The following is a 19,173-nucleotide window of genomic DNA, read 5'->3' on the forward strand; positions in this document are numbered from 1 at the left end:
TTGGCGTGACTCGCACGTGAAACTCATCAAAACGCAGCAAGCTGCGATTTTTTTCTCAGTCCGATTTGGACTGAGAAAAAAATAGCAGATCGGAGCTGCCTCATTGATTCACATTGGTCCGAGTGCAATGTGAGATTTTCTCGCATTGCACTCGTGCGAGTTAATCGCATGTATGACTCAAGCCTAATTGAAATAAATCTGCAAAGTCCTGAGATAGCAATGATTTTGACCAGCCGTAGTTGGGAGAACAAACCTACCTACGTCTGGCCTTCAGAGATTTCAGCTTCATGAAAAGGTGACGTGAGATACATACAGGCGGGCAAGTCAGCGCAGGTGGGCTTCAGGAATGGAATGCATTTACAGAAGACAAGTTTAATCGCTAGGAGAATTGTATCTCAGTTGTTAAAAACTGGAACAACTGCCCAAGAATAATGGAAGTCTAATGGGACAAAGTTCAGACCTCCTAAAGTCATCCAACAGGCCACTTCTTACATTTCAATATTGACTGTCCAGTTGTAATGTGTCTTAATGAGGGGCTTTACAAACAGCAAAACAATGGGAATGTCTATAATAGAGCTGCTACAAACACACAACTAATACTTGGAACAGGTTTAGAGCTTTTATGGCGGCGGAGGGCATGTCAGAATGGCCTGCAAAACATGATTTGCCTGTCAAACTATACTTTGTGAGATACAATTCAACAACAAACATGGAGAAGCATGATGTGTGCTCCTGAAACATACATAAGCCAAGATTTAAATGTCCCCTGAAGAAGCAGGGTGAAACCTGCATCAATGTGTGGGGATATCAGGCCAGCTTTCCAGTATTTCCTAAATAAACTTCTGCATGGCTCATGACAACACTACTGCATTGTTATTGGCATCCCAGGCTTACATACTTTAAGATTTTAAAGGGAACCATCCACCAGGATTTTGCTATATGAAGTAAAGGCAGCGCTGAAGCCAGAGATACCTGTTGTAAGCCTGAAACACATGTCCGTAGAAAACACGTGCGTGTCTTGTGGTCTGTTTTTCGGGTCTGTGTTCCGTGTTGGATGTCCGTTTCCCCGGGACATGTGACATCAGTGTGTTGGCGTATGCTTGCCGTGTGTGCGTGTGGAATGTTCGTGTATGGGTTAGATACGTACGTGTTATGTCCGTGTGCAGTCGGTGTGCAGTCCGTGTTTCTTGAGCCGTTTCACCATTAAAAAAATAAAAAACGCACACGGATCATACAGAAAGCACACGTACATGGGCCGTGTCACGTACGTGCAGACACGGACCCATTGACTTTAGCGGGTCTGTGTCTGCGTGATGCCGGCAAAACGCAGACATGTCATCCGATTAAAAAAACGCACACATGTAAAAACCACACGGACACACGTTCCATGTGGCTTTACGTGTGTGTGCCTGTTACCATAGGGTAACATTGGTGCACGTGTGCACATGCCGCCTGTACATGCAAAAATGTACCAAACAAGTACCGGCGGCACGGATGTGTGTTGCAGGCCATAGAAAGATCCGATGTTTGGTTGATGAAATATTTGAATCAAAGTTGCAGAAATGCACTGCACTTTGATTGACGTGTGCCGTGGTGCGGGCCTTTGTGGCCTTTATTTCTACTCCTGTGTTGTGCTGCATGCCCCTTTTTCTTTATTTGAATATCGCGCCACGCTGCCATTGCTGCTGTTGGCGGTGCATGCGCATTGCCACAGTAATTATGTCTTCATTAAAGTGGCACTGGAGTCCACGCATGTGCATACCGCGATCTCTCATTTTATTGAAGACACTGTGGAGAAGACTATGAACGGCAGGGGAGCATGCGCAGATATAAAAAAAAAATCTGCGCACGTGCTGATGATGCTCATAGTCTTCTCCACAGTTTCTTCAATAAAATGGCACTGGAGATTGCGGTCCGCAGACACCAGCGCCATTTTAATGATGACATAATTATCGTGGAAATGCGCATGCGCCTCCAATAGCAGCAATGGCGGCCTGACGTGATATTTAAATAAAATATACGCCAAGGACCCAATCCACCATGGCCCGCCCTGATGCATACATCAGTCAAAGTTCTATGCATTTCTGTAACTTTGATTTCAGGTATTTCAGCAACCAAGCATCCGATCTTTCTATAACAGGTATTCCTGGATTCAGCATCCTAGCACTTGTATGGCACTGCCTTTACTTCATATAGTAAAATCCTGATTGTTAGTTCCCTTCAAGGTTGCATTTAAATGATGGGGTTCTACTGTGTTTTTGGTGCTTATGTACAGTGTTACAGTTTAATGAATATGAATTTATAAAATCATATTCCCACAATAAAATTAAAAAAAAAAATCTAAATTTTAGAGGTATGATAAAATATTTGAAAAATTGCACTATGCCCTTCTGTAACTGTGGCAAAGCCTCTGGGGAAAAAAGTGATTCGTCATTACCAAGTGAATGTATTCCAAAACAGAACAGAATTTGTGGCAGTGAAAATGTATTACGACTTTCAGATGAGACATTTTACTTTTTTTGTTTCATGTTTTGATAGCTTTCTTAAGCTTTTATTTTTCATCAAAAACAGAAAGTACAGTACAAAATAAGAAAACAATTAAAGTAGGCTGTAATATATTGATTTCATGCATCTAGTGGGAAGAACAGCAATTTAGTGAGCTAAATATTCCTTAAGGGATTCTGTGGTACTGTTCTTTATTTTGATGGCCTAAACTTAGGATAGGTCATCAACATCATATCGGCGGCATTACTACAACTGGTACCTTTGCCGATCAACTATTTTCAGTGTTGGTAGCGGCTGGATGTGCTCTTCAACTGAGTAGTGGCCGAAGCAGGGTACTACAGATCCATGCCTATACATTTCATTATGGGTGGATCTGCAGTAGTCCACTATGGCCACTATAAAGTTGGCAGAGCTGTGTAGTTCCCCTCAACAGCCGATCACTTCCATCACCGGTTAGCACCGAGAACAGCTGATCGTCGGGGATACTGTGTGATGCATACCCACCAATCTGATCCCAGTGGTTGGACCAACACTGATCTGGAAGGTATTATCTGTTCTAAGGATAGGTGGTAATGTCTACCTACTTGAATACCCCTTTAAGCTTCTGAAACATTTGGAATCTGAAATACCTATAATGCAGTGTATACAAAAACTAAAATCTGGTTATAGACATGACATTTAAGGTGGTGTCACACACAGCGACGGCGACAACGATGTCGCTTCTACGTCATCATTTTCTGTGACGTAGCAGCGACGTCCCGTCGCTTTCGCTGTGTGTGACATCCAGCAACGAGCTGGCCCCTGCTGTGAGGTCGCAGCTCGTTGCTGAATGTCCTGCTTCATTTTTTGCTCGTTGCTCTCCCGCTGTGAAGCACACATCACTGTGTGTGACAGCGAGAGAGCGACGAACTCAAGCGAGCAGGCAGCCAGCTTCTGGCAGCCTGTGGTAAGCTGTAACCAAGGTAAACATCGGGTAACCAAGGGAAGCCCTTTCCTTGGTTACCCGATATTTACCTTCGTTACCAGCGTTCGCCGTTCTCACGCTGCCTGTGCTGCCGGCTCCCTGCTCCCTGCACGCCAGAGTACACATCGGGAAATAAGCAAGGGTTTGCTTATTAACCTGATATGTACTCTGGCGTGCAGGGAGCCAGCGCTAAGCGGTGTGCACTGGTAACCAATGTAAAGATCGGGTAACCAAGCCCTTGGTTACCCGATATTTACCTTAGTTACCAAGCGCAGCACCGCTTCCACCCGTCGCTGCTGGCTGGGGGCTGGTCACTGGTCGCTGGTGAGATCTGCCTGTGTGACAGCTCACCAGCGACCATGTAACGACGCAGCAGCGATCCTGATAAGGTCAGGTCGCCCGTCGTGATCGCTGCTGCGTCACTATGTGTGAACCCAGCATTAGATTCTAAATTTAGAGTCTGTGTTATCAGATATTGGTCTGATATCTATGGTCATCTATGGTACTTGAAGCCATTAATTTGATGGAACCACAAGAATCATCACATTATCCTTAGTTGGTATCCTCTGTAATAAAAGTATGTCAGAAAGACTGGTAACCATGGCACAGTATTCAATAATCATATAATCTGGGCTTTTGTGACATTTTAATCAACATCAGAAGGGTAATAAGGCTAATGTTTGCTTATGGGATTATTAGGGTATGGTGAGGTATAGAGTGATACTATTCTAACAGGTGTGAACATTGTGTAAGAGGTTTGAAAACTATCTGATAGTAGAAATTTAAGCTGGCTATAGGATTTAGAGATAGTTATGTAACAATTGACAAATGTCTATTTACACCAATTGGACATGCTCAAATATAGGGCGAGGGTCTACAAATAATTCCCTTATCTCAATGGATATTCATTGCACAAAGTAATTACATCACCTCGCCAGCATTTTTTTTTAGAGCAGCTGTAGCACTTTAAATGTAAATTCCCTGCCCCCTGTCTTATACTCACCTTCCAACAGCTTCACCTTTTACTGATGCCGCTCTGGTCCCACAGCCATCTTATGCCTGTAGCTTCTGAAGTCAGAAGTTATGCCATATGCTCTCAATGTAAGTCTATGAGAGCCAGAAAAAGGCTCTGATAGAGTTACATTGAGTTGTGACCTCCATGAAACACTAAAGCTGTCGGCCGGTCACAAAACGGCGGAGACCGACTGAATTAACGGTTATAAGCAGAGGACGAACATTTAAAACACCACTCCAGCGGGGCAAAATAAAGGCTGGGGTGCTACTTTAAGGTATTGCTCCGGCAAACGTCTTCACTTTGCTATTCTAACTGATAATGTTGTAGTTCAAGAAATCCCACTTATTAACCCTGTAGACATGACCAAAGGTTGTTCAGAAGAGTCCATTTGAAATCTTGAGGCCAAATTCCAACATGCAATGATGCTGTTTTATTTTATCTTGCATTGATTTTTGCATGCGTGTGTATCCTCTTTTTTTTTTTTGCTTCATTTTTTTCTAAACTTTTGTTTGCATCTCTAGGACAGATTTGATGCCATGTATTTTTTCATGCATATTTTAGTACAGAAACACTGATGATTCTGCACTTAAAAATGCATTTGCATTTTTTAAATGATTTTTTTTCAGGCTACTCATAGAAAGGAATAAAAAATGCAGAAAGAATAGAGTTTTAAAGCATCTTTAAACATGTGATGGGAATGAGATTTTATAAACACATATACTTTACGTGGACTTTAAGGCAGGCTTTGCACGTTGCGACATCGCAAGCCGATGCTGCGATGTCGCACGCGATAGTCCCCGCCCCCGTCGCAGGTACGATATCTTGTGATAGCTGGCGTAGCGAAAATTATCGCTATGCCAGCTTCACATGCACTCACCTACCCTGCGACCGTCGCTCTGGCCGGCGAGCCGCCTCCTTCCTAAGGGGGCGGGTCGTGCAGCGTCATAGCGACGTCACACGGCAGGCGGCCAATAGCGGCGGAGGGGCGGAAATGAGCAGGGTGTAAACATCCCGTCCACCTCCTTACTTCCTTAGAGCCGCCGGTGGCAGGTAAGGAGATGTTCCTCGCACCTGCGGCTTCTCACACAGCGATGTGTGCTGCCGCAGGAACGAGGAACAGCGTCATACCTGTCGCGGCAGCGTAATTATGAAAAAGTCGGAGCCTGCACCGATGATACGATAACGACGCTTTTGCGCTCGTTAATCGTATCATCTAGGATTTACACACAACGATGTCGAAAGTGACGCCGGATGTGCGTCACTTTCGATTTGACCCCACCGACATCGCACGTGCGATGTTGCAACGTGCAAAGCCGCCCTAAGGCTATGTGCGCACTTTGCGTCGAGGTACTTGCAGTTCTAAACGCATCCTCTGGCAGAAATGGTTTTTGCCAAAGTTGGTTTTGACCACAGAAACGCGATAAATATGCGTGCGTTTTTACCGCTTATTTACCACGTTTTAGCGCGATTTACATGATTTTTCATTGCTTAAAGTCAGATGCGTTTTCAATACAAAGACACTACTAAATAAAGTTTAAACATTCAAACACTATGAAAAAAATGGGAACAAATTATAATAAATATATTGATTAAAATCATACACAAAATAAATATTTTTATTAAATATATAACTATTTTTTAATATCTAATATATAAAGCTGAATATGTGCATGTGTGTGTGTGTGTATGTATGTCTGGCATCTGTACCGTCGCAGCTACAGCCACAAAATTTTGCACACTCACACTTCTGGACCCCGAGAGCGTCATAGGCTATGTTTCGAGGGGAAATTTTAACCCCACGCCTTACAGTTATTCGCCAAAAAACCTGCCCTCCATTAAAGCAAATGGAGCTGGGAACCACAGTGCAGCCAGAACTTCAGAAGAATGCACAGCCACGCCCTTATATGGAATGTTGGTGTGTCACAATGCAGCCAGGGAAAGAGACAGACACAGACAGGGAAAGAGGCAGACACAGACAGGGTAAGAAACAGACATAGACAGGGTAAGAGACAGACACAAATAGACAGACTGACAGGGAAAGAGACAGACAGGGAAAGAGAGGGAAAGAGAGAGACAGGTTAAGAGACAGACAAAGACAGGTAAAGAGACAGAGGGAAAGAGACAGACAGGGAAAGAGAGGGAAAGAGAGAGACAGGTTAAGAGACAGACACAGACAGGTAAAGAGACAGACACAGACAAAGAGACAGACACAGGAAAACAGACAGACAGGGAAATAGAGGGAAAGAGACAGACAGGGTAAGAGACAGACAAAGACAGGTAAAGAGACAGAGGGAAAGAGACAGACAGGGAAAGAGAGGGAAAGAGACAGACAGGGTAAGAGACAGACAAAGACAGGGAAAGAGACAGAGGGAAAGAGACAGACAGGGAAAGAGAGGGAAAGAGACAGACAGGGAAAGAGAGGGAAAGAGACAGACAGGGAAAGAGAGGGAAAGAGACAGACAGGGAAAGAGACAGACAGGGAAAGTGACAGAGATAGATAGACAGACAGGGAAAGAGATTGAGACAGACGGAGAAAGAGACAAAGACCGTCAGAGACAGAGAGGGAAAGAGACAGACAGACAAAGAGAGAGAGCGACAGAGAGATATATACAGAGGGGGAGACAGACATAATTACTTTTCTATCTATTTGTTTTGTGGTTTTTGTGTGCAGAATACATTTTTGTTAATACATTCTATTTTGTTAACAGCAGTTATTAACCCGGGCGAAGCCGGGGAGTACAGCTAGTATATGCATAAAATAACATAAAATTATGGTATTTCATTAATTTAATTGTCGGACTCTGTGTGTGTGTAAAGGGACATATTATTCCAATATTATAAAGTCAAAAACGCATGTGTTTATTTAGTTCAAAAAGCATGTTTTCTGCAGCTAAAAAACAAGTAAAACGCTGGAATTTTGATTGTGTGTGCGTTTTGACATTTCCCATTGCCTCCAATGATAGCAAACGCTGCCAAAATGGCGAAAACAATTGACATGCTGCTTCTTTAAACGCTGAGTTTTTGCCTAAAAATATGCAAATTAAATGCATCGTTTTGAACTGCATTGTGCGCACAAGAAATCCCTTTTTCACATAGGCATTGCTGGAAAATCAAAACGCATGCATTTTGGCATGAAAACACTGCCATTCAAAACGCTGCGGAAACGCAGGTAAAAATGCAAAGTGCGCACATAGGCTTAAACACAGCAGATTTTCTATACAACAAATGACTGCGGGAAAAAAACCCATGGTGTTAGTGTATTGTCAGATTTAGTCATTGGAAGGATTTGATTTATCATTATTGGACAATATCATGCAAGAACCTTGGTTTCATGGAGCACTATGTGACCAATCTATGTGACCAATGTAATGACACTAATGAGTATCACCCATATGTCATATGTACTGAGACTCAGGTGGGCATCTGGAGGTACACTAAAGGACCATGTTTATGTACGGTAAGTTTTTTGGACAGACAAAAGCTTCCATAAAGGCTCTAAGTGACTATATGAAAGCATACATGCCTCAACCTACACATATTTTTCTGTAGTTTTTCTAATTCTGTGTAGCAAAGCAATCACAGCATAGGAAATAATAATCCTGAACATACAAATGGAAAATTACAGAAAGATTATGTAAATCGGAGAATTCACTCATCTACTAGTTAAAAATGAAATTAAATCCAGCTCAGGACTGTGATGTGAGGCCGTAGAGGCTGATATGTGGATGGTACAGTATAAGGGTAAGTGCATATAATCCGGAAACACTGCTTTCTAGACGGTGTCAGCCCTCCGATGGAGCCGTGAGTGCTCTCCGCAGGGAGAACACAGTGGTCCGTGCCCACGATCAGGTTTTGGGCGCTGTGGACTTTAGCTGTGTTCTCTCCGCTGAGCGCACTCGCATCTCCGCAGCATAAATTGACATGCTGTGGCTCGGAAAGCTGCACCTCATGTCAGTTTACAATGCAGAGAATAGAATTACAGTGTGCATTAGATTTCTATAAATCCCATCCACTGTGCTTCTACTGTACAATGCAGCGTTTTGAACACAATGAGAACACACTGCGTACAGAACGTTGGGGAATCTGATCGTGGGAACGGGGTTTCAGACTTTTGCTTAGCTTCCTCGGCTGCACTAAGCAATAAATAATACAGGGCATGTTCATAAAATTTTTGGAGACAATTTTGCATCAGAGGCTTTTTTGTTAAGGAATAGTATTATTCATCCACTTCTGCGTGACCTGTAATTTACCACTCAGCATACTCATAGCATATTGTTAAATTCTTACCCTTTCCAATGCATAACCACACTTCAATCTTAAGAATACTTTTTTAAAAGATATAGATATCACATACCGTATCCAAAAGAGTTGTTCAATATGGTGTCACAGCCAGACCTTGGAAATCTGAAAAATATAATATAAAATCATTAGAACCAGTGAATAAAGATTCTAAGACTAAGACAAGAATATAATAAAATAACCACTGTCAAGTAATTCAAACAGCAACTCGTCCTAGTCAGGTGTCAGGACGGGCTGCAGTCTGAAGACATACAGCTCCCGAGAGCTGTGTTTTAACTGGTGGAGGAGATATATCATAATCACACATACCTCCATGAGCTGAGGAGAAGGGCTTGACAGGAGGAGGATAAATCTTCTCCTTGGCTGACAGAGCACAGAGGACTGATGATAAAGAAAAAAAATCCTTTGTCATCTGAGTAGAAGATTTATTTCTTCTTATGACACAGCCCTTCTCCTCGGCTCAGAGAAGTCCATGTACTTACGATACAGCTCCTGTCAAATCAGACACAGATCTTGGCAGTGATGTACAAAATGAATGTAGTTTGCAGCACCCGCTATTGAAACCTTGCAATCATGTAATCCACTTGTTCAGCCGCAAGAGCCTAGGGACTCATGTCATATCCAACGGATCCACTCAGATTAGGCCATACCAAAACAGAAAAATAAGAGAGCAGTCCACAGGGTGAAATCTTAAGTATCTTCTTAAATTCCATAAGCAACGTTTCGACCCCAATCAGGTCTTTATCAAGCATGATAAAGATCTAGATAAAAACCTGATTGGGGTCGAAACGTTGCTTATACAATAAAAAAAGATACTTAAGATTTCACCCTGTTGCATGCTGTCCTATTTTTCTTTTTTGACAGGTCTTGGGAGGTCTGTTTCTTGGGATTGCAGCCGGTCCTGCTCACACGTGACTAGAATGGGCTATTATTTGTGACAGGGCCATGTTATTATATTCTTCGAGAACCCTATTAATAAAATACTTTTCAATTAAGAAATGTGTATATACTGTATATTTATTGTTCAAACTATTACCAAGAGAACACTTCTGAAAAAGATATTAAAGTTTACAGGTTATTTGGAGCATACATCGGGTGCACTTACCAATGTGTACGTGAAGTGTAGAGTCTGAGTGCAGTGGGACCGGACCATTACTGGTCATATCTTATAGAAACCTACCCAGGTTGGGACAATTTATCTGTCTGGCCTACATGATAGTTCATCATTGAGCGCCCTCCAGCCATATTTTACAATCCAGGTGCAATTCTCAGGCTCACCATGGGTGTCTAGGCCCAAACTAATAACCTTATAGCCGGGCACTAAGGCCCGTAGATGGACAGTAAAATACTTACCAATGTGTTTATACCAAAACTAAGCAGGAATAATCCACCTGCGTTCTTTCTGAAGACCGTAAGCCACCAGCAGATGAAGGGTGATATTTATGAAGATAACAATTCAGTGCTTGTTTGTTATCGCTCCACTTTGCAGACTTTATGAAAATTCGTAGCTTCATAGCATAGCTGTGTAATGTGACTGACAGCCTGAGAGAGCGCAGGCCTGCAGATCAGTTTGGGAGATGAGCAGCAGATTAATTCCCCTATTCAGGCCTCACGGCTCAGTTTATTGTGCCATATTAACTAAACGGCGCTAATTCTTATAACAGACCCAACATTAAACTGGTCCTGTTATACATTGCTGCTGGATGAAATGTTTTCTTTTAAAAAAAACATCTTCTATAGCAACTGTGAAGCTTAGAAACTAGAGAATATAAGCCAAAAGCAGAAACCATATGGGATTTAATATTAAGAGACAAAAAGTACAATTTACCATACCGGAGAATTGTGAAATAGTATTGAACATGTCACCAATTTTCTAGGTAAATATATATTCTAAAGGTGTTATGGACACGAATTTCTCACCAGATGTCAGTAACAACCCATCGAAGCCACACAGACAAAGAAATCAAACCATAAGTGTCCATAGATTATGTGTAATAATGAGAAATGACACAGAGAAAAACTATTGAACACATGAAAAAAGAGAGGTGCAAAAATACATGGAAAGTCATGATACCAGCTGAACATCAGTAATTAGAAAACAATCCTGCCACTTATTGAAAAATAATATCAGCTGGTGTACCTGATAGCCTATAAAAATGTGTCTCACTACCAAGGTGCCACACAAGAAACATCACATGATGGGTAAATCCAGAGAGCTGGTTCAAGACCTTCACAACTTTATTATTGCAAAACATATAGATGGCATTAGTTAGGGAAGATGAATTTCTAAACAACTGAAGGTTACAGTGAACACTGTTGGAGCCATAATTCAGAAATGGAAAGAACATCATTTCATCATAACCGAGCCACAAACCAGGTGCTCCCTGCAAGATTTCAGACAGAGGAGTGAAAATAATTATCAGAAGAGTTGTCAAGAGCCAAGAACCACCTGTGGAGAGATACAGAAATACCTGGAATCAGCAGGTACCATTGTTTAAAACAAAACAATAAGTAATGCACTCAACCTCCATGGCCTGAATGCACACTCACTGTGTGAAGCCCCGCTAACGCTGATGCAGTGTCGGTGCATTACCTTCAGGGACTCCACGCAGCTGGATCTGTCTGGTCACAGGTAGGAAACCTTCTTTGTAGTTTGTCGTGACGCCACTCTCAGATTTGCGGTCAGTGAGGACCGCCACTGCAGGTTAAGGGATGCCTGGGGCTGATGGTGGGTGCAGCCAGTTGTAGTAGCCTCCTGAGAGTGAGGCAAGCCCCAGGGCCCTGTGTAGATGTGTAGAACTACAAGGCGCAGAATGACTCAACACAGGCAGAGTGTCTTTCAGGGTTTTTACTCACAGTTGATAGGGTGAGTAACCCGGGCGTAGCTGGGATTAACCAGACTGGAACCAGGTATCCTTCAGGCTGACTTCTGATGGTGACTACCAACTCGCCTTCCTTAGCCCTTTTTGGTTTGGGGTGACCCCGACTTTTAGTCCCTATGGGGGTCACCCAGGGAAGATGCTGCAGCCTCTCTCCCCTTCGTTTGCCGTTTGCTTGTCGCCTGGACCAGGCCACTCCAGCTACTTGCCTCCTGTGACCTATGGGCCCTAACTGTGGCTACGTGGCTGCGGCTTTTGTGGTGTTGTGGCGTGGGCTTTGAGAGCCCCACACCGGCAGGTTTAGCAAAAGAAAGCTGGATCTATCTCCGCTTCGGGATCTGCCGCCCGTTTGGGCCTGGTACTCCCTAGCAGTCTCCTTACTTCCCACTCCGTGCTCTCTCTCTAGCTGAGATGGGTTTCGGGTAGCACTCCTAGTTGACCGTTCTCCCCCGTCGGTAGCCACTGCGCGGACGCTGTCAGACTACAGCAGCCCACGGGATCTGCTCCTCTCTCGAGCTCCCTGGACTCTGCACTGAACCGGCTCACATCTGGGACCTTCACTGCTGCTCCTGTCTGAGCTTCACTTTCCTGCTCCTCACTCCTCCACACTCTGCTGCAGACTGTTCTCTTCCTTTTCCCTTTGTGCCTGCCTACGCCACCTAGCAACCAGATTCTCTTACCACACCCCTTGAGAGGAGATGGAGGCTTTTGGCCCCCTCCACTATTCCAGTGGAGGTCAAGGCTTTTCCCCCTCCTGGGATCCCCAGGGGTCCTCTCAAAGGTACATGTGTGAGACCTGATCACTATGCGCCTGTGTAGTCACACCTCGGTCAGCCTTCTGGATTACCTGTATTGTACTGTCCCCAGCATGGGTGCAGTACTCAGTGGTGCCTGACCAGGTCAGGGGCGCCACATTCCCCCTTAGTTATCACCAGCACGTCCTCGGGCTGCAAGACAACATTTTAAAATGCATAAAACATTAAAACATGGTAAAACATTTTAAGATCACCAGGTACCATACATCACCACCCTCCACCCACAAGTCCGTTAACCCACCCAAACCCTTTCACGTTGGCCGCGCCTTCAGCCACTTCTGGCAGGATGTAGAGGCGGCTTTCATGGGCTGGTGGTTTTCAGGGTATACCTGGCCTGGTGGATCCGCGCCTTCAGCCTCTTCTGGCAGGATGCAGAGGCGGCTTCCACAGTTGGTGCTGACCAGGTACCCTCTTTGTGGTGGAGAGCCAGGCCCCATAAACAGGCATGCTCTCTGGTTGCAGGTGAGCCAAGGCCCTATATACGGACGGGCTCCCCCTGGTTGCAGACGAGCCAAGCCCCTAAACAGGCTGGCTCTGGTGGTGGTACCCTATGGTGTAACTATTTACACTGCGAGAGTTTGTGGCTATAGCCAGTTCATAGCCTTAAGGTTTATTTCTCACAATAGTTTATGTGGGCACATTGCTTAAACTTGAAAACGTTGCAAACTTCAAACTGGTCAAAACTTTAACTTTTCAACTGCTGTACTTCTTACTTTAGGCAGATTCCTCCTCACCAGGGCTTGGGCCTGTAGGGCTGCGGCACCTGTTGCTTTCTTGACCTCTTTCTTCGTCCGTGGTGGTCTCATCGGTAGGTTCCTTGTCTTTTCTTTCTCTGTCTTCCTCTGTTTCTTTTCCTGTGTCTGTTTCTTTATCTTGTAGCATGGGATGGCTGTGGGGTTTGCTGGTACATGGTGCTACATCGAGCGCATACCACCCTCTCTCTCCTTGATGCATGGTAAATTGTACGGAGTCTCCCATCTTTAAGTTTCTTCCAGGATGTCCTCTGGGCAAATGAGCTCTGACGTCTCTCCTATTGACAAAAATGCCTTCTTTGATACCAGGTGCAACGATGAACCCGTATCCTGACTTCAGGCTAAAGTCTTCCACAATTCCTCTACAAAGGGGTCCTCTGACCTGTGCTTTGGCTCTTCTCAGGAACCGTTTCTCCTTCAAGTCTCTGGCCGTTATTTCATCTTTCTGCTCTGGGGATGGCGGTGCAGGAGACAACTGGGTTCTGCTACGACGCCGTGTCTTGCGGGCTTGATTCTGCTGGGCTGTTACTTCAATGCCTGCAGGCCCCCAGGTGAGGTTTCTGGTCAGATCTTCGTCAGCAGACGGTGTCAGGTCTTCTTCATCCCAACGGGAATAGGGCAGCATCTCCGGCTCTGGGCATGGGTCCACAGCTGGTGGCTCCTGAGTCAACTCCTCAACTTCCTGGCCTCCTCTCCCCCTTAGTTCTTCTTGGCACTCCTTTGGTGGCGGTGCTGGGGATGGACTTCCTTCAGCAGGCCCAGGCGGGGGACTCTTTGGCGTGGTTGCTGCAGGGGTTGCCGGAATCCTCTTGGGGGTGTGCGGAGGGAGCATGTACTGATCCACCATTTCCTGTGGGAACTTGGCCTCCAGGTCAGCCTTCAGCTGCCAGTATGCGGGGTCCTCACCTACCAGGGATTTCCTAGTAGGGACTTCCTTAGACTGGGGAGCGGTGTCTGCTCTGGCCTTACAGGCCGGGGTAAATAAGGGTACGTCTGTCTTTTCTTGGCGGGCCGCGCCTGGCATGGCGGCGGCCTGGTCTTGGCGGGCCGCGCCTGGCATGGCGGCGGCCTGGATCAGCGTCGCTGTTGCAGTGGGCTCTGTGCAGGCTGAGCTGGCCGTCGCTGCAGCAGTCTGGGCTTGGCGGGCCGCGCCTGGCGTGGCTGCGGCCTGGTTCAGCACCTCACTTGCGGCGCGGACGAGCGTTGCTGCGGCGGTGGGGTCTTGGCGGGCCGGGCCTAGCAGGGCGGCGGCCTGGGTCAGCGTTACGCCTGCGGCGCGGATGAGGGTCGCGGTGGCAGCCGGTTCTTTGCGGGCCGGGCAGGGCATCGCTGCAGGGACCGGGTCTTGGTGGGCCGAGCAGGGCATCGCTGCGGCGGCCTGGGCTTGGCGGGCCGCACCTGGCGTGGCTGCGGCCTGGCTCAGCGTCGCCGCGCCGGGCGCCTCTTCAGGGACCGCGGGCGTGGCAGCAGGGGTCGGGGCATCCGGGCCGGCAGGGGTAATACTGGACTCACCCATCGGTGGCAGCATCGGGGTCTGAGTCGTTGCCACTCGGTCTGGCGCTCGGCGCGCGGCTCTCCCTTCATAGGCCTGAACCGCGGCAGCCATCTCCAGAAGTTCCATGCGTTCTTCTCTGATCTGCTCCACGACCCGGGTCTCCAGTCGGTCGCAGAACTGGGCCAGCTCCCGATACCACCAGGCAGCGGACCCGGTTCTGGGTTTCTGCGGTCAGACGCCATTTCTTCTGCGCCCTCTTCTGCACGATTTCCCAGCAGTGGACTCGTCGTTGCCTCTAGTAGCAAGCTGTTCAGTTTCCGCTCTGCCTCTTTCAGCAGCTCCTCTCCCAGCAGCAGGCTTCTGGCTCCCTTTCTGTCCCGACGTCTCTGGACGCTTCCGCTCTCTTTACAAGCGAGGCCAGAACTCTGCAGGGGATCTCTGGGTAGCCACACCTCTTCGTGGGCGGTAACTTCTTCCAGCGCGGGCTGCTGTTGTTTTTCAGCGCGCTTTTCATGGTGGCAATATGGCGGCGCTTCCAATTTTTCAAGCGGACCGCCCAGGCACATGGTCACCTGTCTGAACAGGTCTAGTCCTTATCCTGTTCGTGACGCCAGATGTGAAGCCCCGCTAACGCTGATGCAGTGTCGGTGCATTACCTTCAGGGACTCCACGCAGCTGGATCTGTCTGGTCACAGGTAGGAAACCTTCTTTGTAGTTTGTCGTGACGCCACTCTCAGATTTGCGGTCAGTGAGGACCGCCACTGCAGGTTAAGGGATGCCTGGGGCTGATGGTGGGTGCAGCCAGTTGTAGTAGCCTCCTGAGAGTGAGGCAAGCCCCAGGGCCCTGTGTAGATGTGTAGAACTACAAGGCGCAGAATGACTCAACACAGGCAGAGTGTCTTTCAGGGTTTTTACTCACAGTTGATAGGGTGAGTAACCCGGGCGTAGCTGGGATTAACCAGACTGGAACCAGGTATCCTTCAGGCTGACTTCTGATGGTGACTACCAACTCGCCTTCCTTAGCCCTTTTTGGTTTGGGGTGACCCCGACTTTTAGTCCCTATGGGGGTCACCCAGGGAAGATGCTGCAGCCTCTCTCCCCTTCGTTTGCCGTTTGCTTGTCGCCTGGACCAGGCCACTCCAGCTACTTGCCTCCTGTGACCTATGGGCCCTAACTGTGGCTACGTGGCTGCGGCTTTTGTGGTGTTGTGGCGTGGGCTTTGAGAGCCCCACACCGGCAGGTTTAGCAAAAGAAAGCTGGATCTATCTCCGCTTCGGGATCTGCCGCCCGTTTGGGCCTGGTACTCCCTAGCAGTCTCCTTACTTCCCACTCCGTGCTCTCTCTCTAGCTGAGATGGGTTTCGGGTAGCACTCCTAGTTGACCGTTCTCCCCCGTCGGTAGCCACTGCGCGGACGCTGTCAGACTACAGCAGCCCACGGGATCTGCTCCTCTCTCGAGCTCCCTGGACTCTGCACTGAACCGGCTCACATCTGGGACCTTCACTGCTGCTCCTGTCTGAGCTTCACTTTCCTGCTCCTCACTCCTCCACACTCTGCTGCAGACTGTTCTCTTCCTTTTCCCTTTGTGCCTGCCTACGCCACCTAGCAACCAGATTCTCTTACCACACCCCTTGAGAGGAGATGGAGGCTTTTGGCCCCCTCCACTATTCCAGTGGAGGTCAAGGCTTTTCCCCCTCCTGGGATCCCCAGGGGTCCTCTCAAAGGTACATGTGTGAGACCTGATCACTATGCGCCTGTGTAGTCACACCTCGGTCAGCCTTCTGGATTACCTGTATTGTACTGTCCCCAGCATGGGTGCAGTACTCAGTGGTGCCTGACCAGGTCAGGGGCGCCACATTCCCCCTTAGTTATCACCAGCACGTCCTCGGGCTGCAAGACAACATTTTAAAATGCATAAAACATTAAAACATGGTAAAACATTTTAAGATCACCAGGTACCATACATCACCACCCTCCACCCACAAGTCCGTTAACCCACCCAAACCCTTTCACGTTGGCCGCGCCTTCAGCCACTTCTGGCAGGATGTAGAGGCGGCTTTCATGGGCTGGTGGTTTTCAGGGTATACCTGGCCTGGTGGATCCGCGCCTTCAGCCTCTTCTGGCAGGATGCAGAGGCGGCTTCCACAGTTGGTGCTGACCAGGTACCCTCTTTGTGGTGGAGAGCCAGGCCCCATAAACAGGCATGCTCTCTGGTTGCAGGTGAGCCAAGGCCCTATATACGGACGGGCTCCCCCTGGTTGCAGACGAGCCAAGCCCCTAAACAGGCTGGCTCTGGTGGTGGTACCCTCTGGTGTAACTATTTACACTGCGAGAGTTTGTGGCTATAGCCAGTTCATAGCCTTAAGGTTTATTTCTCACAATAGTTTATGTGGGCACATTGCTTAAACTTGAAAACGTTGCAAACTTCAAACTGGTCAAAACTTTAACTTTTCAACTGCTGTACTTCTTACTTTAGGCAGATTCCTCCTCACCAGGGCTTGGGCCTGTAGGGCTGCGGCACCTGTTGCTTTCTTGACCTCTTTCTTCGTCCGTGGTGGTCTCATCGGTAGGTTCCTTGTCTTTTCTTTCTCTGTCTTCCTCTGTTTCTTTTCCTGTGTCTGTTTCTTTATCTTGTAGCATGGGATGGCTGTGGGGTTTGCTGGTACATGGTGCTACATCGAGCGCATACCACCCTCTCTCTCCTTGATGCATGGTAAATTGTACGGAGTCTCCCATCTTTAAGTTTCTTCCAGGATGTCCTCTGGGCAAATGAGCTCTGACGTCTCTCCTATTGACAAAAATGCCTTCTTTGATACCAGGTGCAACGATGAACCCGTATCCTGACTTCAGGCTAAAGTCTTCCACAATTCCTCTACAAAGGGGTCCTCTGACCTGTGCTTTGGCTCTTCTCAGGAACCGTTTCTCCTTCAAGTCTCTGGCCGTTATTTCATCTTTCTGCTCTGGGGATGGCGGTGCAGGAGACAACTGGGTTCTGCTACGACGCCGTGTCTTGCGGGCTTGATTCTGCTGGGCTGTTACTTCAATGCCTGCAGGCCCCCAGGTGAGGTTTCTGGTCAGATCTTCGTCAGCAGACGGTGTCAGGTCTTCTTCATCCCAACGGGAATAGGGCAGCATCTCCGGCTCTGGGCATGGGTCCACAGCTGGTGGCTCCTGAGTCAACTCCTCAACTTCCTGGCCTCCTCTCCCCCTTAGTTCTTCTTGGCACTCCTTTGGTGGCGGTGCTGGGGATGGACTTCCTTCAGCAGGCCCAGGCGGGGGACTCTTTGGCGTGGTTGCTGCAGGGGTTGCCGGAATCCTCTTGGGGGTGTGCGGAGGGAGCATGTACTGATCCACCATTTCCTGTGGGAACTTGGCCTCCAGGTCAGCCTTCAGCTGCCAGTATGCGGGGTCCTCACCTACCAGGGATTTCCTAGTAGGGACTTCCTTAGACTGGGGAGCGGTGTCTGCTCTGGCCTTACAGGCCGGGGTAAATAAGGGTACGTCTGTCTTTTCTTGGCGGGCCGCGCCTGGCATGGCGGCGGCCTGGTCTTGGCGGGCCGCGCCTGGCATGGCGGCGGCCTGGATCAGCGTCGCTGTTGCAGTGGGCTCTGTGCAGGCTGAGCTGGCCGTCGCTGCAGCAGTCTGGGCTTGGCGGGCCGCGCCTGGCGTGGCTGCGGCCTGGTTCAGCACCTCACTTGCGGCGCGGACGAGCGTTGCTGCGGCGGTGGGGTCTTGGCGGGCCGGGCCTAGCAGGGCGGCGGCCTGGGTCAGCGTTACGCCTGCGGCGCGGATGAGGGTCGCGGTGGCAGCCGGTTCTTTGCGGGCCGGGCAGGGCATCGCTGCAGGGACCGGGTCTTGGTGGGCCGAGCAGGGCATCGCTGCGGCGGCCTGGGCTTGGCGGGCCGCACCTGGCGTGGCTGCGGCCTGGCTCAGCGTCGCCGCGCCGGGCGCCACAACTGCACAAGACTCTATTGCTGAGCAAAAAGCATGTTCAAGCACGTTTAAAGTTTGCTGAACAACATTTAGCCTGTGAAATCCTGGAGAAATATAGTCTGGTCAGATGAGAGCATAACTTAACTCATTGAATGCCATAATGCATACCATGTTTAAAGCTCAAAATTCATAGAAGGAGCCCATGGAACCGTCAGGATTTAAAGAGTGTTTGTGTGGAAGAATGGACCAAAATCACACCTACGCAATGCATGTGGCTAGTTTATCTATACAGGAGGCGTTTTGAATCTGTATTCATCAACAAAGGCTTGTGTACATAGTATTAAATACATTTCAGTAAGTGTGTAAATTTCTCATTATTACATGAACATCTATGGTTTGATTTCTTTGCCTGTGCAGATTGGGTGGGTTGTTACCTAGATCTGGTGAGAGATTTATATCAATAGCATATGCAGAATATGTTTACTTAGAAAATTGGTGACATGTTCAATACTTATTT

The 19,173-nt window shown here is 47.9% G+C and overlaps 1 protein-coding gene across 2 annotated transcripts in view; it reads right to left on the bottom strand.

The window, feature by feature from the left end:
* The window catches only part of SEMA4B (semaphorin 4B), a 413,906-nt gene that overhangs the window by 227,036 nt on the left and 167,697 nt on the right, over positions 1–19,173 (bottom strand). For both annotated transcript variants that reach the window (XM_075345909.1, XM_075345908.1), the window contains exon 2: positions 8,839–8,888. The gene's annotated coding sequence lies outside the window, so the exon portion shown is untranslated. The remainder of the gene's footprint in view (positions 1–8,838; positions 8,889–19,173) is intronic.

This window comes from Anomaloglossus baeobatrachus, chromosome 4 (assembly GCF_048569485.1).
Source record: "Anomaloglossus baeobatrachus isolate aAnoBae1 chromosome 4, aAnoBae1.hap1, whole genome shotgun sequence".
Taxonomy (NCBI): domain Eukaryota; kingdom Metazoa; phylum Chordata; class Amphibia; order Anura; family Aromobatidae; genus Anomaloglossus; species Anomaloglossus baeobatrachus.